This window comes from Paramormyrops kingsleyae, chromosome 4, assembly GCF_048594095.1.
Source record: "Paramormyrops kingsleyae isolate MSU_618 chromosome 4, PKINGS_0.4, whole genome shotgun sequence".
Lineage (NCBI taxonomy): Eukaryota > Metazoa > Chordata > Actinopteri > Osteoglossiformes > Mormyridae > Paramormyrops > Paramormyrops kingsleyae.
The window spans coordinates 45,786,981-45,808,956 of record NC_132800.1 but is presented as its reverse complement, the minus strand read 5'-3'; the positions used below and the strand labels follow the sequence as shown (position 1 = coordinate 45,808,956).

The 21,976-nt window shown below is 48.9% G+C and overlaps 50 non-coding genes and 3 pseudogenes across 50 annotated transcripts; all 53 read right to left on the bottom strand.

Annotated features, from left to right (window-relative positions):
- Window positions 1-201: 201 nt before the first annotated feature.
- On the bottom strand, window positions 202-320 carry LOC140589215 (5S ribosomal RNA). Its single transcript, XR_011990392.1, has one exon. It is a non-coding gene; the product is annotated as a 5S ribosomal RNA (ribosomal RNA).
- Window positions 321-617: 297 nt separating this feature from the next.
- LOC140589214 (5S ribosomal RNA) lies at window positions 618-736 on the bottom strand. Its single transcript, XR_011990391.1, has one exon. It is a non-coding gene; the product is annotated as a 5S ribosomal RNA (ribosomal RNA).
- Window positions 737-1,033: 297 nt separating this feature from the next.
- Window positions 1,034-1,152, bottom strand: LOC140589213 (5S ribosomal RNA). The gene has a single exon (XR_011990390.1). It is a non-coding gene; the product is annotated as a 5S ribosomal RNA (ribosomal RNA).
- A 297-nt stretch (window positions 1,153-1,449) lies between these two features.
- LOC140589212 (5S ribosomal RNA) lies at window positions 1,450-1,568 on the bottom strand. Its single transcript, XR_011990389.1, has one exon. It is a non-coding gene; the product is annotated as a 5S ribosomal RNA (ribosomal RNA).
- A 297-nt stretch (window positions 1,569-1,865) lies between these two features.
- LOC140589853 (5S ribosomal RNA) lies at window positions 1,866-1,984 on the bottom strand. The gene has a single exon (XR_011991032.1). It is a non-coding gene; the product is annotated as a 5S ribosomal RNA (ribosomal RNA).
- Window positions 1,985-2,281: 297 nt separating this feature from the next.
- On the bottom strand, window positions 2,282-2,400 carry LOC140590047 (5S ribosomal RNA; annotated as a pseudogene).
- A 297-nt stretch (window positions 2,401-2,697) lies between these two features.
- On the bottom strand, window positions 2,698-2,816 carry LOC140589971 (5S ribosomal RNA). Its single transcript, XR_011991150.1, has one exon. It is a non-coding gene; the product is annotated as a 5S ribosomal RNA (ribosomal RNA).
- Window positions 2,817-3,113: 297 nt separating this feature from the next.
- LOC140589970 (5S ribosomal RNA) lies at window positions 3,114-3,232 on the bottom strand. The gene has a single exon (XR_011991149.1). It is a non-coding gene; the product is annotated as a 5S ribosomal RNA (ribosomal RNA).
- Window positions 3,233-3,529: 297 nt separating this feature from the next.
- On the bottom strand, window positions 3,530-3,648 carry LOC140589210 (5S ribosomal RNA). Its single transcript, XR_011990387.1, has one exon. It is a non-coding gene; the product is annotated as a 5S ribosomal RNA (ribosomal RNA).
- A 297-nt stretch (window positions 3,649-3,945) lies between these two features.
- LOC140589852 (5S ribosomal RNA) lies at window positions 3,946-4,064 on the bottom strand. The gene has a single exon (XR_011991031.1). It is a non-coding gene; the product is annotated as a 5S ribosomal RNA (ribosomal RNA).
- Window positions 4,065-4,361: 297 nt separating this feature from the next.
- Window positions 4,362-4,480, bottom strand: LOC140590046 (5S ribosomal RNA; annotated as a pseudogene).
- Window positions 4,481-4,777: 297 nt separating this feature from the next.
- LOC140589969 (5S ribosomal RNA) lies at window positions 4,778-4,896 on the bottom strand. The gene has a single exon (XR_011991148.1). It is a non-coding gene; the product is annotated as a 5S ribosomal RNA (ribosomal RNA).
- A 297-nt stretch (window positions 4,897-5,193) lies between these two features.
- On the bottom strand, window positions 5,194-5,312 carry LOC140589968 (5S ribosomal RNA). Its single transcript, XR_011991147.1, has one exon. It is a non-coding gene; the product is annotated as a 5S ribosomal RNA (ribosomal RNA).
- A 297-nt stretch (window positions 5,313-5,609) lies between these two features.
- LOC140589966 (5S ribosomal RNA) lies at window positions 5,610-5,728 on the bottom strand. Its single transcript, XR_011991145.1, has one exon. It is a non-coding gene; the product is annotated as a 5S ribosomal RNA (ribosomal RNA).
- Window positions 5,729-6,025: 297 nt separating this feature from the next.
- Window positions 6,026-6,144, bottom strand: LOC140589965 (5S ribosomal RNA). Its single transcript, XR_011991144.1, has one exon. It is a non-coding gene; the product is annotated as a 5S ribosomal RNA (ribosomal RNA).
- A 297-nt stretch (window positions 6,145-6,441) lies between these two features.
- Window positions 6,442-6,560, bottom strand: LOC140590150 (5S ribosomal RNA; annotated as a pseudogene).
- Window positions 6,561-6,857: 297 nt separating this feature from the next.
- Window positions 6,858-6,976, bottom strand: LOC140589964 (5S ribosomal RNA). Its single transcript, XR_011991143.1, has one exon. It is a non-coding gene; the product is annotated as a 5S ribosomal RNA (ribosomal RNA).
- A 297-nt stretch (window positions 6,977-7,273) lies between these two features.
- LOC140589963 (5S ribosomal RNA) lies at window positions 7,274-7,392 on the bottom strand. The gene has a single exon (XR_011991142.1). It is a non-coding gene; the product is annotated as a 5S ribosomal RNA (ribosomal RNA).
- Window positions 7,393-7,689: 297 nt separating this feature from the next.
- On the bottom strand, window positions 7,690-7,808 carry LOC140589962 (5S ribosomal RNA). Its single transcript, XR_011991141.1, has one exon. It is a non-coding gene; the product is annotated as a 5S ribosomal RNA (ribosomal RNA).
- A 297-nt stretch (window positions 7,809-8,105) lies between these two features.
- LOC140589835 (5S ribosomal RNA) lies at window positions 8,106-8,224 on the bottom strand. The gene has a single exon (XR_011991014.1). It is a non-coding gene; the product is annotated as a 5S ribosomal RNA (ribosomal RNA).
- Window positions 8,225-8,521: 297 nt separating this feature from the next.
- LOC140589833 (5S ribosomal RNA) lies at window positions 8,522-8,640 on the bottom strand. Its single transcript, XR_011991012.1, has one exon. It is a non-coding gene; the product is annotated as a 5S ribosomal RNA (ribosomal RNA).
- A 297-nt stretch (window positions 8,641-8,937) lies between these two features.
- On the bottom strand, window positions 8,938-9,056 carry LOC140589209 (5S ribosomal RNA). The gene has a single exon (XR_011990386.1). It is a non-coding gene; the product is annotated as a 5S ribosomal RNA (ribosomal RNA).
- Window positions 9,057-9,353: 297 nt separating this feature from the next.
- Window positions 9,354-9,472, bottom strand: LOC140589208 (5S ribosomal RNA). Its single transcript, XR_011990385.1, has one exon. It is a non-coding gene; the product is annotated as a 5S ribosomal RNA (ribosomal RNA).
- Window positions 9,473-9,769: 297 nt separating this feature from the next.
- On the bottom strand, window positions 9,770-9,888 carry LOC140589207 (5S ribosomal RNA). The gene has a single exon (XR_011990384.1). It is a non-coding gene; the product is annotated as a 5S ribosomal RNA (ribosomal RNA).
- Window positions 9,889-10,185: 297 nt separating this feature from the next.
- On the bottom strand, window positions 10,186-10,304 carry LOC140589206 (5S ribosomal RNA). The gene has a single exon (XR_011990383.1). It is a non-coding gene; the product is annotated as a 5S ribosomal RNA (ribosomal RNA).
- Window positions 10,305-10,601: 297 nt separating this feature from the next.
- LOC140589205 (5S ribosomal RNA) lies at window positions 10,602-10,720 on the bottom strand. Its single transcript, XR_011990382.1, has one exon. It is a non-coding gene; the product is annotated as a 5S ribosomal RNA (ribosomal RNA).
- A 297-nt stretch (window positions 10,721-11,017) lies between these two features.
- On the bottom strand, window positions 11,018-11,136 carry LOC140589204 (5S ribosomal RNA). Its single transcript, XR_011990381.1, has one exon. It is a non-coding gene; the product is annotated as a 5S ribosomal RNA (ribosomal RNA).
- Window positions 11,137-11,433: 297 nt separating this feature from the next.
- LOC140589203 (5S ribosomal RNA) lies at window positions 11,434-11,552 on the bottom strand. The gene has a single exon (XR_011990380.1). It is a non-coding gene; the product is annotated as a 5S ribosomal RNA (ribosomal RNA).
- A 297-nt stretch (window positions 11,553-11,849) lies between these two features.
- On the bottom strand, window positions 11,850-11,968 carry LOC140589202 (5S ribosomal RNA). Its single transcript, XR_011990379.1, has one exon. It is a non-coding gene; the product is annotated as a 5S ribosomal RNA (ribosomal RNA).
- A 297-nt stretch (window positions 11,969-12,265) lies between these two features.
- On the bottom strand, window positions 12,266-12,384 carry LOC140589238 (5S ribosomal RNA). Its single transcript, XR_011990415.1, has one exon. It is a non-coding gene; the product is annotated as a 5S ribosomal RNA (ribosomal RNA).
- A 297-nt stretch (window positions 12,385-12,681) lies between these two features.
- On the bottom strand, window positions 12,682-12,800 carry LOC140589237 (5S ribosomal RNA). Its single transcript, XR_011990414.1, has one exon. It is a non-coding gene; the product is annotated as a 5S ribosomal RNA (ribosomal RNA).
- Window positions 12,801-13,097: 297 nt separating this feature from the next.
- On the bottom strand, window positions 13,098-13,216 carry LOC140589236 (5S ribosomal RNA). Its single transcript, XR_011990413.1, has one exon. It is a non-coding gene; the product is annotated as a 5S ribosomal RNA (ribosomal RNA).
- Window positions 13,217-13,513: 297 nt separating this feature from the next.
- Window positions 13,514-13,632, bottom strand: LOC140589235 (5S ribosomal RNA). The gene has a single exon (XR_011990412.1). It is a non-coding gene; the product is annotated as a 5S ribosomal RNA (ribosomal RNA).
- Window positions 13,633-13,929: 297 nt separating this feature from the next.
- Window positions 13,930-14,048, bottom strand: LOC140589201 (5S ribosomal RNA). Its single transcript, XR_011990378.1, has one exon. It is a non-coding gene; the product is annotated as a 5S ribosomal RNA (ribosomal RNA).
- Window positions 14,049-14,345: 297 nt separating this feature from the next.
- On the bottom strand, window positions 14,346-14,464 carry LOC140589199 (5S ribosomal RNA). Its single transcript, XR_011990376.1, has one exon. It is a non-coding gene; the product is annotated as a 5S ribosomal RNA (ribosomal RNA).
- A 297-nt stretch (window positions 14,465-14,761) lies between these two features.
- LOC140589198 (5S ribosomal RNA) lies at window positions 14,762-14,880 on the bottom strand. The gene has a single exon (XR_011990375.1). It is a non-coding gene; the product is annotated as a 5S ribosomal RNA (ribosomal RNA).
- Window positions 14,881-15,177: 297 nt separating this feature from the next.
- On the bottom strand, window positions 15,178-15,296 carry LOC140589197 (5S ribosomal RNA). Its single transcript, XR_011990374.1, has one exon. It is a non-coding gene; the product is annotated as a 5S ribosomal RNA (ribosomal RNA).
- Window positions 15,297-15,593: 297 nt separating this feature from the next.
- Window positions 15,594-15,712, bottom strand: LOC140589196 (5S ribosomal RNA). The gene has a single exon (XR_011990373.1). It is a non-coding gene; the product is annotated as a 5S ribosomal RNA (ribosomal RNA).
- A 297-nt stretch (window positions 15,713-16,009) lies between these two features.
- On the bottom strand, window positions 16,010-16,128 carry LOC140589195 (5S ribosomal RNA). The gene has a single exon (XR_011990372.1). It is a non-coding gene; the product is annotated as a 5S ribosomal RNA (ribosomal RNA).
- Window positions 16,129-16,425: 297 nt separating this feature from the next.
- On the bottom strand, window positions 16,426-16,544 carry LOC140589194 (5S ribosomal RNA). Its single transcript, XR_011990371.1, has one exon. It is a non-coding gene; the product is annotated as a 5S ribosomal RNA (ribosomal RNA).
- A 297-nt stretch (window positions 16,545-16,841) lies between these two features.
- On the bottom strand, window positions 16,842-16,960 carry LOC140589234 (5S ribosomal RNA). Its single transcript, XR_011990411.1, has one exon. It is a non-coding gene; the product is annotated as a 5S ribosomal RNA (ribosomal RNA).
- Window positions 16,961-17,257: 297 nt separating this feature from the next.
- Window positions 17,258-17,376, bottom strand: LOC140589232 (5S ribosomal RNA). The gene has a single exon (XR_011990409.1). It is a non-coding gene; the product is annotated as a 5S ribosomal RNA (ribosomal RNA).
- A 297-nt stretch (window positions 17,377-17,673) lies between these two features.
- On the bottom strand, window positions 17,674-17,792 carry LOC140589193 (5S ribosomal RNA). The gene has a single exon (XR_011990370.1). It is a non-coding gene; the product is annotated as a 5S ribosomal RNA (ribosomal RNA).
- Window positions 17,793-18,089: 297 nt separating this feature from the next.
- LOC140589192 (5S ribosomal RNA) lies at window positions 18,090-18,208 on the bottom strand. Its single transcript, XR_011990369.1, has one exon. It is a non-coding gene; the product is annotated as a 5S ribosomal RNA (ribosomal RNA).
- Window positions 18,209-18,505: 297 nt separating this feature from the next.
- LOC140589191 (5S ribosomal RNA) lies at window positions 18,506-18,624 on the bottom strand. The gene has a single exon (XR_011990368.1). It is a non-coding gene; the product is annotated as a 5S ribosomal RNA (ribosomal RNA).
- Window positions 18,625-18,921: 297 nt separating this feature from the next.
- Window positions 18,922-19,040, bottom strand: LOC140589190 (5S ribosomal RNA). Its single transcript, XR_011990367.1, has one exon. It is a non-coding gene; the product is annotated as a 5S ribosomal RNA (ribosomal RNA).
- Window positions 19,041-19,337: 297 nt separating this feature from the next.
- LOC140589188 (5S ribosomal RNA) lies at window positions 19,338-19,456 on the bottom strand. The gene has a single exon (XR_011990365.1). It is a non-coding gene; the product is annotated as a 5S ribosomal RNA (ribosomal RNA).
- Window positions 19,457-19,753: 297 nt separating this feature from the next.
- On the bottom strand, window positions 19,754-19,872 carry LOC140589187 (5S ribosomal RNA). Its single transcript, XR_011990364.1, has one exon. It is a non-coding gene; the product is annotated as a 5S ribosomal RNA (ribosomal RNA).
- Window positions 19,873-20,169: 297 nt separating this feature from the next.
- On the bottom strand, window positions 20,170-20,288 carry LOC140589186 (5S ribosomal RNA). The gene has a single exon (XR_011990363.1). It is a non-coding gene; the product is annotated as a 5S ribosomal RNA (ribosomal RNA).
- Window positions 20,289-20,585: 297 nt separating this feature from the next.
- On the bottom strand, window positions 20,586-20,704 carry LOC140589231 (5S ribosomal RNA). Its single transcript, XR_011990408.1, has one exon. It is a non-coding gene; the product is annotated as a 5S ribosomal RNA (ribosomal RNA).
- A 297-nt stretch (window positions 20,705-21,001) lies between these two features.
- Window positions 21,002-21,120, bottom strand: LOC140589230 (5S ribosomal RNA). The gene has a single exon (XR_011990407.1). It is a non-coding gene; the product is annotated as a 5S ribosomal RNA (ribosomal RNA).
- Window positions 21,121-21,417: 297 nt separating this feature from the next.
- LOC140589229 (5S ribosomal RNA) lies at window positions 21,418-21,536 on the bottom strand. The gene has a single exon (XR_011990406.1). It is a non-coding gene; the product is annotated as a 5S ribosomal RNA (ribosomal RNA).
- A 297-nt stretch (window positions 21,537-21,833) lies between these two features.
- LOC140589724 (5S ribosomal RNA) lies at window positions 21,834-21,952 on the bottom strand. Its single transcript, XR_011990903.1, has one exon. It is a non-coding gene; the product is annotated as a 5S ribosomal RNA (ribosomal RNA).
- Window positions 21,953-21,976: the final 24 nt, after the last annotated feature.

Sequence of the window (21,976 nt, the reverse complement as noted above, 5' to 3'; positions counted from 1 at the left end):
AAGATGTCTTTGAGAAAGTCGTTATTAAAATGAGGAAGAAATCGGTGAGTTGTATACGATCGCTACGAGTACTTTCTGCAAAAGTGGGCGGGGACTGCCGTCTTTGTACAAATAAAGGTAATTTGTGAAATGAAAGGGTAGTGACATCTTTACATTCGTGGCAAGACGCAGGGCCCTCTGGATAAGGTGAAACTAAGAAAAAGCTTACGGCACTCGGTATTCCCAGGCAGTCTCCCAACCAAGTACTAACCAAGCCCGGCCCCGCTTAGCTTCCGAGATCAGACGAGATCGGGCGCAGTCGGAACGGTATGGCCGTAAGCGAGGGAAGCGGCCAGAATCAGCACTTTTGTTTTCAGTTGAGGGTTTATTGAGAGTCGCACCGAGAGAAGAGCAGACGTCGATGCGGCATTGATGTCAAGATGTCTTTGAGAAAGTCGTTATTAAAATGAGGAAGAAATCGGTGAGTTGTATACGATCGCTACGAGTACTTTCTGCAAAAGTGGGCGGGGACTGCCGTCTTTGTACAAATAAAGGTAATTTGTGAAATGAAAGGGTAGTGACATCTTTACATTCGTGGCAAGACGCAGGGCCCTCTGGATAAGGTGAAACTAAGAAAAAGCTTACGGCACTCGGTATTCCCAGGCAGTCTCCCAACCAAGTACTAACCAAGCCCGGCCCCGCTTAGCTTCCGAGATCAGACGAGATCGGGCGCAGTCGGAACGGTATGGCCGTAAGCGAGGGAAGCGGCCAGAATCAGCACTTTTGTTTTCAGTTGAGGGTTTATTGAGAGTCGCACCGAGAGAAGAGCAGACGTCGATGCGGCATTGATGTCAAGATGTCTTTGAGAAAGTCGTTATTAAAATGAGGAAGAAATCGGTGAGTTGTATACGATCGCTACGAGTACTTTCTGCAAAAGTGGGCGGGGACTGCCGTCTTTGTACAAATAAAGGTAATTTGTGAAATGAAAGGGTAGTGACATCTTTACATTCGTGGCAAGACGCAGGGCCCTCTGGATAAGGTGAAACTAAGAAAAAGCTTACGGCACTCGGTATTCCCAGGCAGTCTCCCAACCAAGTACTAACCAAGCCCGGCCCCGCTTAGCTTCCGAGATCAGACGAGATCGGGCGCAGTCGGAACGGTATGGCCGTAAGCGAGGGAAGCGGCCAGAATCAGCACTTTTGTTTTCAGTTGAGGGTTTATTGAGAGTCGCACCGAGAGAAGAGCAGACGTCGATGCGGCATTGATGTCAAGATGTCTTTGAGAAAGTCGTTATTAAAATGAGGAAGAAATCGGTGAGTTGTATACGATCGCTACGAGTACTTTCTGCAAAAGTGGGCGGGGACTGCCGTCTTTGTACAAATAAAGGTAATTTGTGAAATGAAAGGGTAGTGACATCTTTACATTCGTGGCAAGACGCAGGGCCCTCTGGATAAGGTGAAACTAAGAAAAAGCTTACGGCACTCGGTATTCCCAGGCAGTCTCCCAACCAAGTACTAACCAAGCCCGGCCCCGCTTAGCTTCCGAGATCAGACGAGATCGGGCGCAGTCGGAACGGTATGGCCGTAAGCGAGGGAAGCGGCCAGAATCAGCACTTTTGTTTTCAGTTGAGGGTTTATTGAGAGTCGCACCGAGAGAAGAGCAGACGTCGATGCGGCATTGATGTCAAGATGTCTTTGAGAAAGTCGTTATTAAAATGAGGAAGAAATCGGTGAGTTGTATACGATCGCTACGAGTACTTTCTGCAAAAGTGGGCGGGGACTGCCGTCTTTGTACAAATAAAGGTAATTTGTGAAATGAAAGGGTAGTGACATCTTTACATTCGTGGCAAGACGCAGGGCCCTCTGGATAAGGTGAAACTAAGAAAAAGCTTACGGCACTCGGTATTCCCAGGCAGCCTCCCAACCAAGCACTAACCAAGCCCGGCCCCGCTTAGCTTCCGAGATCAGACGAGATCGGGCGCAGTCGGAGCGGTATGGCCGTAAGCAAGGGAAGCGGCCAGAATCAGCACTTTTGTTTTCAGTTGAGGGTTTATTGAGAGTCGCACCGAGAGAAGAGCAGACGTCGATGCGGCATTGATGTCAAGATGTCTTTGAGAAAGTCGTTATTAAAATGAGGAAGAAATCGGTGAGTTGTATACGATTGCTACGAGTACTTTCTGCAAAAGTGGGCGGGGACTGCCGTCTTTGTACAAATAAAGGTAATTTGTGAAATGAAAGGGTAGTGACATCTTTACATTCGTGGCAAGACGCAGGGCCCTCTGGATAAGGTGAAACTAAGAAAATGCTTACGGCACTCGGTATTCCCAGGCAGCCTCCCAACCAAGCACTAACCAAGCCCGGCCCCGCTTAGCTTCCGAGATCAGACGAGATCGGGCGCAGTCGGAACGGTATGGCCGTAAGCAAGGGAAGCGGCCAGAATCAGCACTTTTGTTTTCAGTTGAGGGTTTATTGAGAGTCGCACCGAGAGAAGAGCAGACGTCGATGCGGCATTGATGTCAAGATGTCTTTGAGAAAGTCGTTATTAAAATGAGGAAGAAATCGGTGAGTTGTATACGATTGCTACGAGTACTTTCTGCAAAAGTGGGCGGGGACTGCCGTCTTTGTACAAATAAAGGTAATTTGTGAAATGAAAGGGTAGTGACATCTTTACATTCGTGGCAAGACGCAGGGCCCTCTGGATAAGGTGAAACTAAGAAAAAGCTTACGGCACTCGGTATTCCCAGGCAGCCTCCCAACCAAGCACTAACCAAGCCCGGCCCCGCTTAGCTTCCGAGATCAGACGAGATCGGGCGCAGTCGGAACGGTATGGCCGTAAGCAAGGGAAGCGGCCAGAATCAGCACTTTTGTTTTCAGTTGAGGGTTTATTGAGAGTCGCACCGAGAGAAGAGCAGACGTCGATGCGGCATTGATGTCAAGATGTCTTTGAGAAAGTCGTTATTAAAATGAGGAAGAAATCGGTGAGTTGTATACGATTGCTACGAGTACTTTCTGCAAAAGTGGGCGGGGACTGCCGTCTTTGTACAAATAAAGGTAATTTGTGAAATGAAAGGGTAGTGACATCTTTACATTCGTGGCAAGACGCAGGGCCCTCTGGATAAGGTGAAACTAAGAAAAAGCTTACGGCACTCGGTATTCCCAGGCAGCCTCCCAACCAAGCACTAACCAAGCCCGGCCCCGCTTAGCTTCCGAGATCAGACGAGATCGGGCGCAGTCGGAACGGTATGGCCGTAAGCAAGGGAAGCGGCCAGAATCAGCACTTTTGTTTTCAGTTGAGGGTTTATTGAGAGTCGCACCGAGAGAAGAGCAGACGTCGATGCGGCATTGATGTCAAGATGTCTTTGAGAAAGTCGTTATTAAAATGAGGAAGAAATCGGTGAGTTGTATACGATCGCTACGAGTACTTTCTGCAAAAGTGGGCGGGGACTGCCGTCTTTGTACAAATAAAGGTAATTTGTGAAATGAAAGGGTAGTGACATCTTTACATTCGTGGCAAGACGCAGGGCCCTCTGGATAAGGTGAAACTAAGAAAAAGCTTACGGCACTCGGTATTCCCAGGCAGTCTCCCAACCAAGTACTAACCAAGCCCGGCCCCGCTTAGCTTCCGAGATCAGACGAGATCGGGCGCAGTCGGAACGGTATGGCCGTAAGCGAGGGAAGCGGCCAGAATCAGCACTTTTGTTTTCAGTTGAGGGTTTATTGAGAGTCGCACCGAGAGAAGAGCAGACGTCGATGCGGCATTGATGTCAAGATGTCTTTGAGAAAGTCGTTATTAAAATGAGGAAGAAATCGGTGAGTTGTATACGATCGCTACGAGTACTTTCTGCAAAAGTGGGCGGGGACTGCCGTCTTTGTACAAATAAAGGTAATTTGTGAAATGAAAGGGTAGTGACATCTTTACATTCGTGGCAAGACGCAGGGCCCTCTGGATAAGGTGAAACTAAGAAAAAGCTTACGGCACTCGGTATTCCCAGGCAGCCTCCCAACCAAGCACTAACCAAGCCCGGCCCCGCTTAGCTTCCGAGATCAGACGAGATCGGGCGCAGTCGGAGCGGTATGGCCGTAAGCAAGGGAAGCGGCCAGAATCAGCACTTTTGTTTTCAGTTGAGGGTTTATTGAGAGTCGCACCGAGAGAAGAGCAGACGTCGATGCGGCATTGATGTCAAGATGTCTTTGAGAAAGTCGTTATTAAAATGAGGAAGAAATCGGTGAGTTGTATACGATTGCTACGAGTACTTTCTGCAAAAGTGGGCGGGGACTGCCGTCTTTGTACAAATAAAGGTAATTTGTGAAATGAAAGGGTAGTGACATCTTTACATTCGTGGCAAGACGCAGGGCCCTCTGGATAAGGTGAAACTAAGAAAATGCTTACGGCACTCGGTATTCCCAGGCAGCCTCCCAACCAAGCACTAACCAAGCCCGGCCCCGCTTAGCTTCCGAGATCAGACGAGATCGGGCGCAGTCGGAACGGTATGGCCGTAAGCAAGGGAAGCGGCCAGAATCAGCACTTTTGTTTTCAGTTGAGGGTTTATTGAGAGTCGCACCGAGAGAAGAGCAGACGTCGATGCGGCATTGATGTCAAGATGTCTTTGAGAAAGTCGTTATTAAAATGAGGAAGAAATCGGTGAGTTGTATACGATTGCTACGAGTACTTTCTGCAAAAGTGGGCGGGGACTGCCGTCTTTGTACAAATAAAGGTAATTTGTGAAATGAAAGGGTAGTGACATCTTTACATTCGTGGCAAGACGCAGGGCCCTCTGGATAAGGTGAAACTAAGAAAAAGCTTACGGCACTCGGTATTCCCAGGCAGCCTCCCAACCAAGCACTAACCAAGCCCGGCCCCGCTTAGCTTCCGAGATCAGACGAGATCGGGCGCAGTCGGAACGGTATGGCCGTAAGCAAGGGAAGCGGCCAGAATCAGCACTTTTGTTTTCAGTTGAGGGTTTATTGAGAGTCGCACCGAGAGAAGAGCAGACGTCGATGCGGCATTGATGTCAAGATGTCTTTGAGAAAGTCGTTATTAAAATGAGGAAGAAATCGGTGAGTTGTATACGATTGCTACGAGTACTTTCTGCAAAAGTGGGCGGGGACTGCCGTCTTTGTACAAATAAAGGTAATTTGTGAAATGAAAGGGTAGTGACATCTTTACATTCGTGGCAAGACGCAGGGCCCTCTGGATAAGGTGAAACTAAGAAAAAGCTTACGGCACTCGGTATTCCCAGGCAGCCTCCCAACCAAGCACTAACCAAGCCCGGCCCCGCTTAGCTTCCGAGATCAGACGAGATCGGGCGCAGTCGGAACGGTATGGCCGTAAGCAAGGGAAGCGGCCAGAATCAGCACTTTTGTTTTCAGTTGAGGGTTTATTGAGAGTCGCACCGAGAGAAGAGCAGACGTCGATGCGGCATTGATGTCAAGATGTCTTTGAGAAAGTCGTTATTAAAATGAGGAAGAAATCGGTGAGTTGTATACGATTGCTACGAGTACTTTCTGCAAAAGTGGGCGGGGACTGCCGTCTTTGTACAAATAAAGGTAATTTGTGAAATGAAAGGGTAGTGACATCTTTACATTCGTGGCAAGACGCAGGGCCCTCTGGATAAGGTGAAACTAAGAAAAAGCTTACGGCACTCGGTATTCCCAGGCAGCCTCCCAACCAAGCACTAACCAAGCCCGGCCCCGCTTAGCTTCCGAGATCAGACGAGATCGGGCGCAGTCGGAACGGTATGGCCGTAAGCAAGGGAAGCGGCCAGAATCAGCACTTTTGTTTTCAGTTGAGGGTTTATTGAGAGTCGCACCGAGAGAAGAGCAGACGTCGATGCGGCATTGATGTCAAGATGTCTTTGAGAAAGTCGTTATTAAAATGAGGAAGAAATCGGTGAGTTGTATACGATTGCTACGAGTACTTTCTGCAAAAGTGGGCGGGGACTGCCGTCTTTGTACAAATAAAGGTAATTTGTGAAATGAAAGGGTAGTGACATCTTTACATTCGTGGCAAGACGCAGGGCCCTCTGGATAAGGTGAAACTAAGAAAAAGCTTACGGCACTCGGTATTCCCAGGCAGCCTCCCAACCAAGCACTAACCAAGCCCGGCCCCGCTTAGCTTCCGAGATCAGACGAGATCGGGCGCAGTCGGAACGGTATGGCCGTAAGCAAGGGAAGCGGCCAGAATCAGCACTTTTGTTTTCAGTTGAGGGTTTATTGAGAGTCGCACCGAGAGAAGAGCAGACGTCGATGCGGCATTGATGTCAAGATGTCTTTGAGAAAGTCGTTATTAAAATGAGGAAGAAATCGGTGAGTTGTATACGATTGCTACGAGTACTTTCTGCAAAAGTGGGCGGGGACTGCCGTCTTTGTACAAATAAAGGTAATTTGTGAAATGAAAGGGTAGTGACATCTTTACATTCGTGGCAAGACGCAGGGCCCTCTGGATAAGGTGAAACTAAGAAAAAGCTTACGGCACTCGGTATTCCCAGGCAGCCTCCCAACCAAGCACTAACCAAGCCCGGCCCCGCTTAGCTTCCGAGATCAGACGAGATCGGGCGCAGTTGGAACGGTATGGCCGTAAGCAAGGGAAGCGGCCAGAATCAGCACTTTTGTTTTCAGTTGAGGGTTTATTGAGAGTCGCACCGAGAGAAGAGCAGACGTCGATGCGGCATTGATGTCAAGATGTCTTTGAGAAAGTCGTTATTAAAATGAGGAAGAAATCGGTGAGTTGTATACGATTGCTACGAGTACTTTCTGCAAAAGTGGGCGGGGACTGCCGTCTTTGTACAAATAAAGGTAATTTGTGAAATGAAAGGGTAGTGACATCTTTACATTCGTGGCAAGACGCAGGGCCCTCTGGATAAGGTGAAACTAAGAAAAAGCTTACGGCACTCGGTATTCCCAGGCAGCCTCCCAACCAAGCACTAACCAAGCCCGGCCCCGCTTAGCTTCCGAGATCAGACGAGATCGGGCGCAGTCGGAACGGTATGGCCGTAAGCAAGGGAAGCGGCCAGAATCAGCACTTTTGTTTTCAGTTGAGGGTTTATTGAGAGTCGCACCGAGAGAAGAGCAGACGTCGATGCGGCATTGATGTCAAGATGTCTTTGAGAAAGTCGTTATTAAAATGAGGAAGAAATCGGTGAGTTGTATACGATTGCTACGAGTACTTTCTGCAAAAGTGGGCGGGGACTGCCGTCTTTGTACAAATAAAGGTAATTTGTCTAATGAAAGGGTAGTGACATCTTTACATTCGTGGCAAGACGCAGGGCCCTCTGGATAAGGTGAAACTAAGAAAAAGCTTACGGCACTCGGTATTCCCAGGCAGCCTCCCAACCAAGCACTAACCAAGCCCGGCCCCGCTTAGCTTCCGAGATCAGACGAGATCGGGCGCAGTCGGAACGGTATGGCCGTAAGCAAGGGAAGCGGCCAGAATCAGCACTTTTGTTTTCAGTTGAGGGTTTATTGAGAGTCGCACCGAGAGAAGAGCAGACGTCGATGCGGCATTGATGTCAAGATGTCTTTGAGAAAGTCGTTATTAAAATGAGGAAGAAATCGGTGAGTTGTATACGATTGCTACGAGTACTTTCTGCAAAAGTGGGCGGGGACTGCCGTCTTTGTACAAATAAAGGTAATTTGTGAAATGAAAGGGTAGTGACATCTTTACATTCGTGGCAAGACGCAGGGCCCTCTGGATAAGGTGAAACTAAGAAAAAGCTTACGGCACTCGGTATTCCCAGGCAGCCTCCCAACCAAGCACTAACCAAGCCCGGCCCCGCTTAGCTTCCGAGATCAGACGAGATCGGGCGCAGTCGGAACGGTATGGCCGTAAGCGAGGGAAGCGGCCAGAATCAGCACTTTTGTTTTCAGTTGAGGGTTTATTGAGAGTCGCACCGAGAGAAGAGCAGACGTCGATGCGGCATTGATGTCAAGATGTCTTTGAGAAAGTCGTTATTAAAATGAGGAAGAAATCGGTGAGTTGTATACGATCGCTACGAGTACTTTCTGCAAAAGTGGGCGGGGACTGCCGTCTTTGTACAAATAAAGGTAATTTGTGAAATGAAAGGGTAGTGACATCTTTACATTCGTGGCAAGACGCAGGGCCCTCTGGATAAGGTGAAACTAAGAAAAAGCTTACGGCACTCGGTATTCCCAGGCAGTCTCCCAACCAAGCACTAACCAAGCCCGGCCCCGCTTAGCTTCCGAGATCAGACGAGATCGGGCGCAGTCGGAACGGTATGGCCGTAAGCGAGGGAAGCGGCCAGAATCAGCACTTTTGTTTTCAGTTGAGGGTTTATTGAGAGTCGCACCGAGAGAAGAGCAGACGTCGATGCGGCATTGATGTCAAGATGTCTTTGAGAAAGTCGTTATTAAAATGAGGAAGAAATCGGTGAGTTGTATACGATCGCTACGAGTACTTTCTGCAAAAGTGGGCGGGGACTGCCGTCTTTGTACAAATAAAGGTAATTTGTGAAATGAAAGGGTAGTGACATCTTTACATTCGTGGCAAGACGCAGGGCCCTCTGGATAAGGTGAAACTAAGAAAAAGCTTACGGCACTCGGTATTCCCAGGCAGTCTCCCAACCAAGCACTAACCAAGCCCGGCCCCGCTTAGCTTCCGAGATCAGACGAGATCGGGCGCAGTCGGAACGGTATGGCCGTAAGCGAGGGAAGCGGCCAGAATCAGCACTTTTGTTTTCAGTTGAGGGTTTATTGAGAGTCGCACCGAGAGAAGAGCAGACGTCGATGCGGCATTGATGTCAAGATGTCTTTGAGAAAGTCGTTATTAAAATGAGGAAGAAATCGGTGAGTTGTATACGATCGCTACGAGTACTTTCTGCAAAAGTGGGCGGGGACTGCCGTCTTTGTACAAATAAAGGTAATTTGTGAAATGAAAGGGTAGTGACATCTTTACATTCGTGGCAAGACGCAGGGCCCTCTGGATAAGGTGAAACTAAGAAAAAGCTTACGGCACTCGGTATTCCCAGGCAGTCTCCCAACCAAGTACTAACCAAGCCCGGCCCCGCTTAGCTTCCGAGATCAGACGAGATCGGGCGCAGTCGGAACGGTATGGCCGTAAGCGAGGGAAGCGGCCAGAATCAGCACTTTTGTTTTCAGTTGAGGGTTTATTGAGAGTCGCACCGAGAGAAGAGCAGACGTCGATGCGGCATTGATGTCAAGATGTCTTTGAGAAAGTCGTTATTAAAATGAGGAAGAAATCGGTGAGTTGTATACGATCGCTACGAGTACTTTCTGCAAAAGTGGGCGGGGACTGCCGTCTTTGTACAAATAAAGGTAATTTGTGAAATGAAAGGGTAGTGACATCTTTACATTCGTGGCAAGACGCAGGGCCCTCTGGATAAGGTGAAACTAAGAAAAAGCTTACGGCACTCGGTATTCCCAGGCAGTCTCCCAACCAAGTACTAACCAAGCCCGGCCCCGCTTAGCTTCCGAGATCAGACGAGATCGGGCGCAGTCGGAACGGTATGGCCGTAAGCGAGGGAAGCGGCCAGAATCAGCACTTTTGTTTTCAGTTGAGGGTTTATTGAGAGTCGCACCGAGAGAAGAGCAGACGTCGATGCGGCATTGATGTCAAGATGTCTTTGAGAAAGTCGTTATTAAAATGAGGAAGAAATCGGTGAGTTGTATACGATCGCTACGAGTACTTTCTGCAAAAGTGGGCGGGGACTGCCGTCTTTGTACAAATAAAGGTAATTTGTGAAATGAAAGGGTAGTGACATCTTTACATTCGTGGCAAGACGCAGGGCCCTCTGGATAAGGTGAAACTAAGAAAAAGCTTACGGCACTCGGTATTCCCAGGCAGTCTCCCAACCAAGTACTAACCAAGCCCGGCCCCGCTTAGCTTCCGAGATCAGACGAGATCGGGCGCAGTCGGAACGGTATGGCCGTAAGCGAGGGAAGCGGCCAGAATCAGCACTTTTGTTTTCAGTTGAGGGTTTATTGAGAGTCGCACCGAGAGAAGAGCAGACGTCGATGCGGCATTGATGTCAAGATGTCTTTGAGAAAGTCGTTATTAAAATGAGGAAGAAATCGGTGAGTTGTATACGATCGCTACGAGTACTTTCTGCAAAAGTGGGCGGGGACTGCCGTCTTTGTACAAATAAAGGTAATTTGTGAAATGAAAGGGTAGTGACATCTTTACATTCGTGGCAAGACGCAGGGCCCTCTGGATAAGGTGAAACTAAGAAAAAGCTTACGGCACTCGGTATTCCCAGGCAGTCTCCCAACCAAGTACTAACCAAGCCCGGCCCCGCTTAGCTTCCGAGATCAGACGAGATCGGGCGCAGTCGGAACGGTATGGCCGTAAGCGAGGGAAGCGGCCAGAATCAGCACTTTTGTTTTCAGTTGAGGGTTTATTGAGAGTCGCACCGAGAGAAGAGCAGACGTCGATGCGGCATTGATGTCAAGATGTCTTTGAGAAAGTCGTTATTAAAATGAGGAAGAAATCGGTGAGTTGTATACGATCGCTACGAGTACTTTCTGCAAAAGTGGGCGGGGACTGCCGTCTTTGTACAAATAAAGGTAATTTGTGAAATGAAAGGGTAGTGACATCTTTACATTCGTGGCAAGACGCAGGGCCCTCTGGATAAGGTGAAACTAAGAAAAAGCTTACGGCACTCGGTATTCCCAGGCAGTCTCCCAACCAAGTACTAACCAAGCCCGGCCCCGCTTAGCTTCCGAGATCAGACGAGATCGGGCGCAGTCGGAACGGTATGGCCGTAAGCGAGGGAAGCGGCCAGAATCAGCACTTTTGTTTTCAGTTGAGGGTTTATTGAGAGTCGCACCGAGAGAAGAGCAGACGTCGATGCGGCATTGATGTCAAGATGTCTTTGAGAAAGTCGTTATTAAAATGAGGAAGAAATCGGTGAGTTGTATACGATCGCTACGAGTACTTTCTGCAAAAGTGGGCGGGGACTGCCGTCTTTGTACAAATAAAGGTAATTTGTGAAATGAAAGGGTAGTGACATCTTTACATTCGTGGCAAGACGCAGGGCCCTCTGGATAAGGTGAAACTAAGAAAAAGCTTACGGCACTCGGTATTCCCAGGCAGTCTCCCAACCAAGTACTAACCAAGCCCGGCCCCGCTTAGCTTCCGAGATCAGACGAGATCGGGCGCAGTCGGAACGGTATGGCCGTAAGCGAGGGAAGCGGCCAGAATCAGCACTTTTGTTTTCAGTTGAGGGTTTATTGAGAGTCGCACCGAGAGAAGAGCAGACGTCGATGCGGCATTGATGTCAAGATGTCTTTGAGAAAGTCGTTATTAAAATGAGGAAGAAATCGGTGAGTTGTATACGATCGCTACGAGTACTTTCTGCAAAAGTGGGCGGGGACTGCCGTCTTTGTACAAATAAAGGTAATTTGTGAAATGAAAGGGTAGTGACATCTTTACATTCGTGGCAAGACGCAGGGCCCTCTGGATAAGGTGAAACTAAGAAAAAGCTTACGGCACTCGGTATTCCCAGGCAGTCTCCCAACCAAGTACTAACCAAGCCCGGCCCCGCTTAGCTTCCGAGATCAGACGAGATCGGGCGCAGTCGGAACGGTATGGCCGTAAGCGAGGGAAGCGGCCAGAATCAGCACTTTTGTTTTCAGTTGAGGGTTTATTGAGAGTCGCACCGAGAGAAGAGCAGACGTCGATGCGGCATTGATGTCAAGATGTCTTTGAGAAAGTCGTTATTAAAATGAGGAAGAAATCGGTGAGTTGTATACGATCGCTACGAGTACTTTCTGCAAAAGTGGGCGGGGACTGCCGTCTTTGTACAAATAAAGGTAATTTGTGAAATGAAAGGGTAGTGACATCTTTACATTCGTGGCAAGACGCAGGGCCCTCTGGATAAGGTGAAACTAAGAAAAAGCTTACGGCACTCGGTATTCCCAGGCAGTCTCCCAACCAAGTACTAACCAAGCCCGGCCCCGCTTAGCTTCCGAGATCAGACGAGATCGGGCGCAGTCGGAACGGTATGGCCGTAAGCGAGGGAAGCGGCCAGAATCAGCACTTTTGTTTTCAGTTGAGGGTTTATTGAGAGTCGCACCGAGAGAAGAGCAGACGTCGATGCGGCATTGATGTCAAGATGTCTTTGAGAAAGTCGTTATTAAAATGAGGAAGAAATCGGTGAGTTGTATACGATCGCTACGAGTACTTTCTGCAAAAGTGGGCGGGGACTGCCGTCTTTGTACAAATAAAGGTAATTTGTGAAATGAAAGGGTAGTGACATCTTTACATTCGTGGCAAGACGCAGGGCCCTCTGGATAAGGTGAAACTAAGAAAAAGCTTACGGCACTCGGTATTCCCAGGCAGTCTCCCAACCAAGTACTAACCAAGCCCGGCCCCGCTTAGCTTCCGAGATCAGACGAGATCGGGCGCAGCCGGAACGGTATGGCCGTAAGCGAGGGAAGCGGCCAGAATCAGCACTTTTGTTTTCAGTTGAGGGTTTATTGAGAGTCGCACCGAGAGAAGAGCAGACGTCGATGCGGCATTGATGTCAAGATGTCTTTGAGAAAGTCGTTATTAAAATGAGGAAGAAATCGGTGAGTTGTATACGATCGCTACGAGTACTTTCTGCAAAAGTGGGCGGGGACTGCCGTCTTTGTACAAATAAAGGTAATTTGTGAAATGAAAGGGTAGTGACATCTTTACATTCGTGGCAAGACGCAGGGCCCTCTGGATAAGGTGAAACTAAGAAAAAGCTTACGGCACTCGGTATTCCCAGGCAGTCTCCCAACCAAGTACTAACCAAGCCCGGCCCCGCTTAGCTTCCGAGATCAGACGAGATCGGGCGCAGCCGGAACGGTATGGCCGTAAGCGAGGGAAGCGGCCAGAATCAGCACTTTTGTTTTCAGTTGAGGGTTTATTGAGAGTCGCACCGAGAGAAGAGCAGACGTCGATGCGGCATTGATGTCAAGATGTCTTTGAGAAAGTCGTTATTAAAATGAGGAAGAAATCGGTGAGTTGTATACGATCGCTACGAGTACTTTCTGCAAAAGTGGGCGGGGACTGCCGTCTTTGTACAAATAAAGGTAATTTGTGAAATGAAAGGGTAGTGACATCTTTACATTCGTGGCAAGACGCAGGGCCCTCTGGATAAGGTGAAACTAAGAAAAAGCTTACGGCACTCGGTATTCCCAGGCAGTCTCCCAACCAAGTACTAACCAAGCCCGGCCCCGCTTAGCTTCCGAGATCAGACGAGATCGGGCGCAGCCGGAACGGTATGGCCGTAAGCGAGGGAAGCGGCCAGAATCAGCACTTTTGTTTTCAGTTGAGGGTTTATTGAGAGTCGCACCGAGAGAAGAGCAGACGTCGATGCGGCATTGATGTCAAGATGTCTTTGAGAAAGTCGTTATTAAAATGAGGAAGAAATCGGTGAGTTGTATACGATCGCTACGAGTACTTTCTGCAAAAGTGGGCGGGGACTGCCGTCTTTGTACAAATAAAGGTAATTTGTGAAATGAAAGGGTAGTGACATCTTTACATTCGTGGCAAGACGCAGGGCCCTCTGGATAAGGTGAAACTAAGAAAAAGCTTACGGCACTCGGTATTCCCAGGCAGTCTCCCAACCAAGTACTAACCAAGCCCGGCCCCGCTTAGCTTCCGAGATCAGACGAGATCGGGCGCAGCCGGAACGGTATGGCCGTAAGCGAGGGAAGCGGCCAGAATCAGCACTTTTGTTTTCAGTTGAGGGTTTATTGAGAGTCGCACCGAGAGAAGAGCAGACGTCGATGCGGCATTGATGTCAAGATGTCTTTGAGAAAGTCGTTATTAAAATGAGGAAGAAATCGGTGAGTTGTATACGATCGCTACGAGTACTTTCTGCAAAAGTGGGCGGGGACTGCCGTCTTTGTACAAATAAAGGTAATTTGTGAAATGAAAGGGTAGTGACATCTTTACATTCGTGGCAAGACGCAGGGCCCTCTGGATAAGGTGAAACTAAGAAAAAGCTTACGGCACTCGGTATTCCCAGGCAGTCTCCCAACCAAGTACTAACCAAGCCCGGCCCCGCTTAGCTTCCGAGATCAGACGAGATCGGGCGCAGTCGGAACGGTATGGCCGTAAGCGAGGGAAGCGGCCAGAATCAGCACTTTTGTTTTCAGTTGAGGGTTTATTGAGAGTCGCACCGAGAGAAGAGCAGACGTCGATGCGGCATTGATGTCAAGATGTCTTTGAGAAAGTCGTTATTAAAATGAGGAAGAAATCGGTGAGTTGTATACGATCGCTACGAGTACTTTCTGCAAAAGTGGGCGGGGACTGCCGTCTTTGTACAAATAAAGGTAATTTGTGAAATGAAAGGGTAGTGACATCTTTACATTCGTGGCAAGACGCAGGGCCCTCTGGATAAGGTGAAACTAAGAAAAAGCTTACGGCACTCGGTATTCCCAGGCAGTCTCCCAACCAAGTACTAACCAAGCCCGGCCCCGCTTAGCTTCCGAGATCAGACGAGATCGGGCGCAGTCGGAACGGTATGGCCGTAAGCGAGGGAAGCGGCCAGAATCAGCACTTTTGTTTTCAGTTGAGGGTTTATTGAGAGTCGCACCGAGAGAAGAGCAGACGTCGATGCGGCATTGATGTCAAGATGTCTTTGAGAAAGTCGTTATTAAAATGAGGAAGAAATCGGTGAGTTGTATACGATCGCTACGAGTACTTTCTGCAAAAGTGGGCGGGGACTGCCGTCTTTGTACAAATAAAGGTAATTTGTGAAATGAAAGGGTAGTGACATCTTTACATTCGTGGCAAGACGCAGGGCCCTCTGGATAAGGTGAAACTAAGAAAAAGCTTACGGCACTCGGTATTCCCAGGCAGTCTCCCAACCAAGTACTAACCAAGCCCGGCCCCGCTTAGCTTCCGAGATCAGACGAGATCGGGCGCAGTCGGAACGGTATGGCCGTAAGCGAGGGAAGCGGCCAGAATCAGCACTTTTGTTTTCAGTTGAGGGTTTATTGAGAGTCGCACCGAGAGAAGAGCAGACGTCGATGCGGCATTGATGTCAAGATGTCTTTGAGAAAGTCGTTATTAAAATGAGGAAGAAATCGGTGAGTTGTATACGATCGCTACGAGTACTTTCTGCAAAAGTGGGCGGGGACTGCCGTCTTTGTACAAATAAAGGTAATTTGTGAAATGAAAGGGTAGTGACATCTTTACATTCGTGGCAAGACGCAGGGCCCTCTGGATAAGGTGAAACTAAGAAAAAGCTTACGGCACTCGGTATTCCCAGGCAGTCTCCCAACCAAGTACTAACCAAGCCCGGCCCCGCTTAGCTTCCGAGATCAGACGAGATCGGGCGCAGTCGGAACGGTATGGCCGTAAGCGAGGGAAGCGGCCAGAATCAGCACTTTTGTTTTCAGTTGAGGGTTTATTGAGAGTCGCACCGAGAGAAGAGCAGACGTCGATGCGGCATTGATGTCAAGATGTCTTTGAGAAAGTCGTTATTAAAATGAGGAAGAAATCGGTGAGTTGTATACGATCGCTACGAGTACTTTCTGCAAAAGTGGGCGGGGACTGCCGTCTTTGTACAAATAAAGGTAATTTGTGAAATGAAAGGGTAGTGACATCTTTACATTCGTGGCAAGACGCAGGGCCCTCTGGATAAGGTGAAACTAAGAAAAAGCTTACGGCACTCGGTATTCCCAGGCAGTCTCCCAACCAAGTACTAACCAAGCCCGGCCCCGCTTAGCTTCCGAGATCAGACGAGATCGGGCGCAGTCGGAACGGTATGGCCGTAAGCGAGGGAAGCGGCCAGAATCAGCACTTTTGTTTTCAGTTGAGGGTTTATTGAGAGTCGCACCGAGAGAAGAGCAGACGTCGATGCGGCATTGATGTCAAGATGTCTTTGAGAAAGTCGTTATTAAAATGAGGAAGAAATCGGTGAGTTGTATACGATCGCTACGAGTACTTTCTGCAAAAGTGGGCGGGGACTGCCGTCTTTGTACAAATAAAGGTAATTTGTGAAATGAAAGGGTAGTGACATCTTTACATTCGTGGCAAGACGCAGGGCCCTCTGGATAAGGTGAAACTAAGAAAAAGCTTACGGCACTCGGTATTCCCAGGCAGTCTCCCAACCAAGTACTAACCAAGCCCGGCCCCGCTTAGCTTCCGAGATCAGACGAGATCGGGCGCAGTCGGAACGGTATGGCCGTAAGCGAGGGAAGCGGCCAGAATCAGCACTTTTGTTTTCAGTTGAGGGTTTATTGAGAGTCGCACCGAGAGAAGAGCAGACGTCGATGCGGCATTGATGTCAAGATGTCTTTGAGAAAGTCGTTATTAAAATGAGGAAGAAATCGGTGAGTTGTATACGATCGCTACGAGTACTTTCTGCAAAAGTGGGCGGGGACTGCCGTCTTTGTACAAATAAAGGTAATTTGTGAAATGAAAGGGTAGTGACATCTTTACATTCGTGGCAAGACGCAGGGCCCTCTGGATAAGGTGAAACTAAGAAAAAGCTTACGGCACTCGGTATTCCCAGGCAGTCTCCCAACCAAGTACTAACCAAGCCCGGCCCCGCTTAGCTTCCGAGATCAGACGAGATCGGGCGCAGTCGGAACGGTATGGCCGTAAGCGAGGGAAGCGGCCAGAATCAGCACTTTTGTTTTCAGTTGAGGGTTTATTGAGAGTCGCACCGAGAGAAGAGCAGACGTCGATGCGGCATTGATGTCAAGATGTCTTTGAGAAAGTCGTTATTAAAATGAGGAAGAAATCGGTGAGTTGTATACGATCGCTACGAGTACTTTCTGCAAAAGTGGGCGGGGACTGCCGTCTTTGTACAAATAAAGGTAATTTGTGAAATGAAAGGGTAGTGACATCTTTACATTCGTGGCAAGACGCAGGGCCCTCTGGATAAGGTGAAACTAAGAAAAAGCTTACGGCACTCGGTATTCCCAGGCAGTCTCCCAACCAAGTACTAACCAAGCCCGGCCCCGCTTAGCTTCCGAGATCAGACGAGATCGGGCGCAGCCGGAACGGTATGGCCGTAAGCGAGGGAAGCGGCCAGAATCAGCACTTTTGTTTTCAGTTGAGGGTTTATTGAGAGTCGCACCGAGAGAAGAGCAGACGTCGATGCGGCATTGATGTCAAGATGTCTTTGAGAAAGTCGTTATTAAAATGAGGAAGAAATCGGTGAGTTGTATACGATCGCTACGAGTACTTTCTGCAAAAGTGGGCGGGGACTGCCGTCTTTGTACAAATAAAGGTAATTTGTGAAATGAAAGGGTAGTGACATCTTTACATTCGTGGCAAGACGCAGGGCCCTCTGGATAAGGTGAAACTAAGAAAAAGCTTACGGCACTCGGTATTCCCAGGCAGTCTCCCAACCAAGTACTAACCAAGCCCGGCCCCGCTTAGCTTCCGAGATCAGACGAGATCGGGCGCAGCCGGAACGGTATGGCCGTAAGCGAGGGAAGCGGCCAGAATCAGCACTTTTGTTTTCAGTTGAGGGTTTATTGAGAGTCGCACCGAGAGAAGAGCAGACGTCGATGCGGCATTGATGTCAAGATGTCTTTGAGAAAGTCGTTATTAAAATGAGGAAGAAATCGGTGAGTTGTATACGATCGCTACGAGTACTTTCTGCAAAAGTGGGCGGGGACTGCCGTCTTTGTACAAATAAAGGTAATTTGTGAAATGAAAGGGTAGTGACATCTTTACATTCGTGGCAAGACGCAGGGCCCTCTGGATAAGGTGAAACTAAGAAAAAGCTTACGGCACTCGGTATTCCCAGGCAGTCTCCCAACCAAGTACTAACCAAGCCCGGCCCCGCTTAGCTTCCGAGATCAGACGAGATCGGGCGCAGTCGGAACGGTATGGCCGTAAGCGAGGGAAGCGGCCAGAATCAGCACTTTTGTTTTCAGTTGAGGGTTTATTGAGAGTCGCACCGAGAGAAGAGCAGACGTCGATGCGGCATTGATGTCAAGATGTCTTTGAGAAAGTCGTTATTAAAATGAGGAAGAAATCGGTGAGTTGTATACGATCGCTACGAGTACTTTCTGCAAAAGTGGGCGGGGACTGCCGTCTTTGTACAAATAAAGGTAATTTGTGAAATGAAAGGGTAGTGACATCTTTACATTCGTGGCAAGACGCAGGGCCCTCTGGATAAGGTGAAACTAAGAAAAAGCTTACGGCACTCGGTATTCCCAGGCAGTCTCCCAACCAAGTACTAACCAAGCCCGGCCCCGCTTAGCTTCCGAGATCAGACGAGATCGGGCGCAGTCGGAACGGTATGGCCGTAAGCGAGGGAAGCGGCCAGAATCAGCACTTTTGTTTTCAGTTGAGGGTTTATTGAGAGTCGCACCGAGAGAAGAGCAGACGTCGATGCGGCATTGATGTCAAGATGTCTTTGAGAAAGTCGTTATTAAAATGAGGAAGAAATCGGTGAGTTGTATACGATCGCTACGAGTACTTTCTGCAAAAGTGGGCGGGGACTGCCGTCTTTGTACAAATAAAGGTAATTTGTGAAATGAAAGGGTAGTGACATCTTTACATTCGTGGCAAGACGCAGGGCCCTCTGGATAAGGTGAAACTAAGAAAAAGCTTACGGCACTCGGTATTCCCAGGCAGTCTCCCAACCAAGTACTAACCAAGCCCGGCCCCGCTTAGCTTCCGAGATCAGACGAGATCGGGCGCAGTCGGAACGGTATGGCCGTAAGCGAGGGAAGCGGCCAGAATCAGCACTTTTGTTTTCAGTTGAGGGTTTATTGAGAGTCGCACCGAGAGAAGAGCAGACGTCGATGCGGCATTGATGTCAAGATGTCTTTGAGAAAGTCGTTATTAAAATGAGGAAGAAATCGGTGAGTTGTATACGATCGCTACGAGTACTTTCTGCAAAAGTGGGCGGGGACTGCCGTCTTTGTACAAATAAAGGTAATTTGTGAAATGAAAGGGTAGTGACATCTTTACATTCGTGGCAAGACGCAGGGCCCTCTGGATAAGGTGAAACTAAGAAAAAGCTTACGGCACTCGGTATTCCCAGGCAGTCTCCCAACCAAGTACTAACCAAGCCCGGCCCCGCTTAGCTTCCGAGATCAGACGAGATCGGGCGCAGTCGGAACGGTATGGCCGTAAGCGAGGGAAGCGGCCAGAATCAGCACTTTTGTTTTCAGTTGAGGGTTTATTGAGAGTCGCACCGAGAGAAGAGCAGACGTCGATGCGGCATTGATGTCAAGATGTCTTTGAGAAAGTCGTTATTAAAATGAGGAAGAAATCGGTGAGTTGTATACGATCGCTACGAGTACTTTCTGCAAAAGTGGGCGGGGACTGCCGTCTTTGTACAAATAAAGGTAATTTGTGAAATGAAAGGGTAGTGACATCTTTACATTCGTGGCAAGACGCAGGGCCCTCTGGATAAGGTGAAACTAAGAAAAAGCTTACGGCACTCGGTATTCCCAGGCAGTCTCCCAACCAAGTACTAACCAAGCCCGGCCCCGCTTAGCTTCCGAGATCAGACGAGATCGGGCGCAGTCGGAACGGTATGGCCGTAAGCGAGGGAAGCGGCCAGAATCAGCACTTTTGTTTTCAGTTGAGGGTTTATTGAGAGTCGCACCGAGAGAAGAGCAGACGTCGATGCGGCATTGATGTCAAGATGTCTTTGAGAAAGTCGTTATTAAAATGAGGAAGAAATCGGTGAGTTGTATACGATCGCTACGAGTACTTTCTGCAAAAGTGGGCGGGGACTGCCGTCTTTGTACAAATAAAGGTAATTTGTGAAATGAAAGGGTAGTGACATCTTTACATTCGTGGCAAGACGCAGGGCCCTCTGGATAAGGTGAAACTAAGAAAAAGCTTACGGCACTCGGTATTCCCAGGCAGTCTCCCAACCAAGTACTAACCAAGCCCGGCCCCGCTTAGCTTCCGAGATCAGACGAGATCGGGCGCAGTCGGAACGGTATGGCCGTAAGCGAGGGAAGCGGCCAGAATCAGCACTTTTGTTTTCAGTTGAGGGTTTATTGAGAGTCGCACCGAGAGAAGAGCAGACGTCGATGCGGCATTGATGTCAAGATGTCTTTGAGAAAGTCGTTATTAAAATGAGGAAGAAATCGGTGAGTTGTATACGATCGCTACGAGTACTTTCTGCAAAAGTGGGCGGGGACTGCCGTCTTTGTACAAATAAAGGTAATTTGTGAAATGAAAGGGTAGTGACATCTTTACATTCGTGGCAAGACGCAGGGCCCTCTGGATAAGGTGAAACTAAGAAAAAGCTTACGGCACTCGGTATTCCCAGGCAGTCTCCCAACCAAGTACTAACCAAGCCCGGCCCCGCTTAGCTTCCGAGATCAGACGAGATCGGGCGCAGTCGGAACGGTATGGCCGTAAGCGAGGGAAGCGGCCAGAATCAGCACTTTTGTTTTCAGTTGAGGGTTTATTGAGAGTCGCACCGAGAGAAGAGCAGACGTCGATGCGGCATTGATGTCAAGATGTCTTTGAGAAAGTCGTTATTAAAATGAGGAAGAAATCGGTGAGTTGTATACGATCGCTACGAGTACTTTCTGCAAAAGTGGGCGGGGACTGCCGTCTTTGTACAAATAAAGGTAATTTGTGAAATGAAAGGGTAGTGACATCTTTACATTCGTGGCAAGACGCAGGGCCCTCTGGATAAGGTGAAACTAAGAAAAAGCTTACGGCACTCGGTATTCCCAGGCAGTCTCCCAACCAAGTACTAACCAAGCCCGGCCCCGCTTAGCTTCCGAGATCAGACGAGATCGGGCGCAGCCGGAACGGTATGGCCGTAAGCGAGGGAAGCGGCCAGAATCAGCACTTTTGTTTTCAGTTGAGGGTTTATTGAGAGTCGCACCGAGAGAAGAGCAGACGTCGATGCGGCATTGATGTCAAGATGTCTTTGAGAAAGTCGTTATTAAAATGAGGAAGAAATCGGTGAGTTGTATACGATCGCTACGAGTACTTTCTGCAAAAGTGGGCGGGGACTGCCGTCTTTGTACAAATAAAGGTAATTTGTGAAATGAAAGGGTAGTGACATCTTTACATTCGTGGCAAGACGCAGGGCCCTCTGGATAAGGTGAAACTAAGAAAAAGCTTACGGCACTCGGTATTCCCAGGCAGTCTCCCAACCAAGTACTAACCAAGCCCGGCCCCGCTTAGCTTCCGAGATCAGACGAGATCGGGCGCAGCCGGAACGGTATGGCCGTAAGCGAGGGAAGCGGCCAGAATCAGCACTTTTGTTTTCAGTTGAGGGTTTATTGAGAGTCGCACCGAGAGAAGAGCAGACGTCGATGCGGCATTGATGTCAAGATGTCTTTGAGAAAGTCGTTATTAAAATGAGGAAGAAATCGGTGAGTTGTATACGATCGCTACGAGTACTTTCTGCAAAAGTGGGCGGGGACTGCCGTCTTTGTACAAATAAAGGTAATTTGTGAAATGAAAGGGTAGTGACATCTTTACATTCGTGGCAAGACGCAGGGCCCTCTGGATAAGGTGAAACTAAGAAAAAGCTTACGGCACTCGGTATTCCCAGGCAGTCTCCCAACCAAGTACTAACCAAGCCCGGCCCCGCTTAGCTTCCGAGATCAGACGAGATCGGGCGCAGCCGGAACGGTATGGCCGTAAGCGAGGGAAGCGGCCAGAATCAGCACTTTTGTTTTCAGTTGAGGGTTTATTGAGAGTCGCACCGAGAGAAGAGCAGACGTCGATGCGGCATTGATGTCAAGATGTCTTTGAGAAAGTCGTTATTAAAATGAGGAAGAAATCGGTGAGTTGTATACGATCGCTACGAGTACTTTCTGCAAAAGTGGGCGAGGACTGCCGTCTTTGTACAAATAAAGGTAATTTGTGAAATGAAAGGGTAGTGACATCTTTACATTCGTGGCAAGACGCAGGGCCCTCTGGATAAGGTGAAACTAAGAAAAAGCTTACGGCACTCGGTATTCCCAGGCAGTCTCCCAACCACGTACTAACCAAGCCCGGCCCCGCTTAGCTTCCGAGATCAGACGAGATCGGGCGCAGTCGGAACGGTATGGCCGTAAGCAAGGGAAGCGGCCAGAATCAGCAC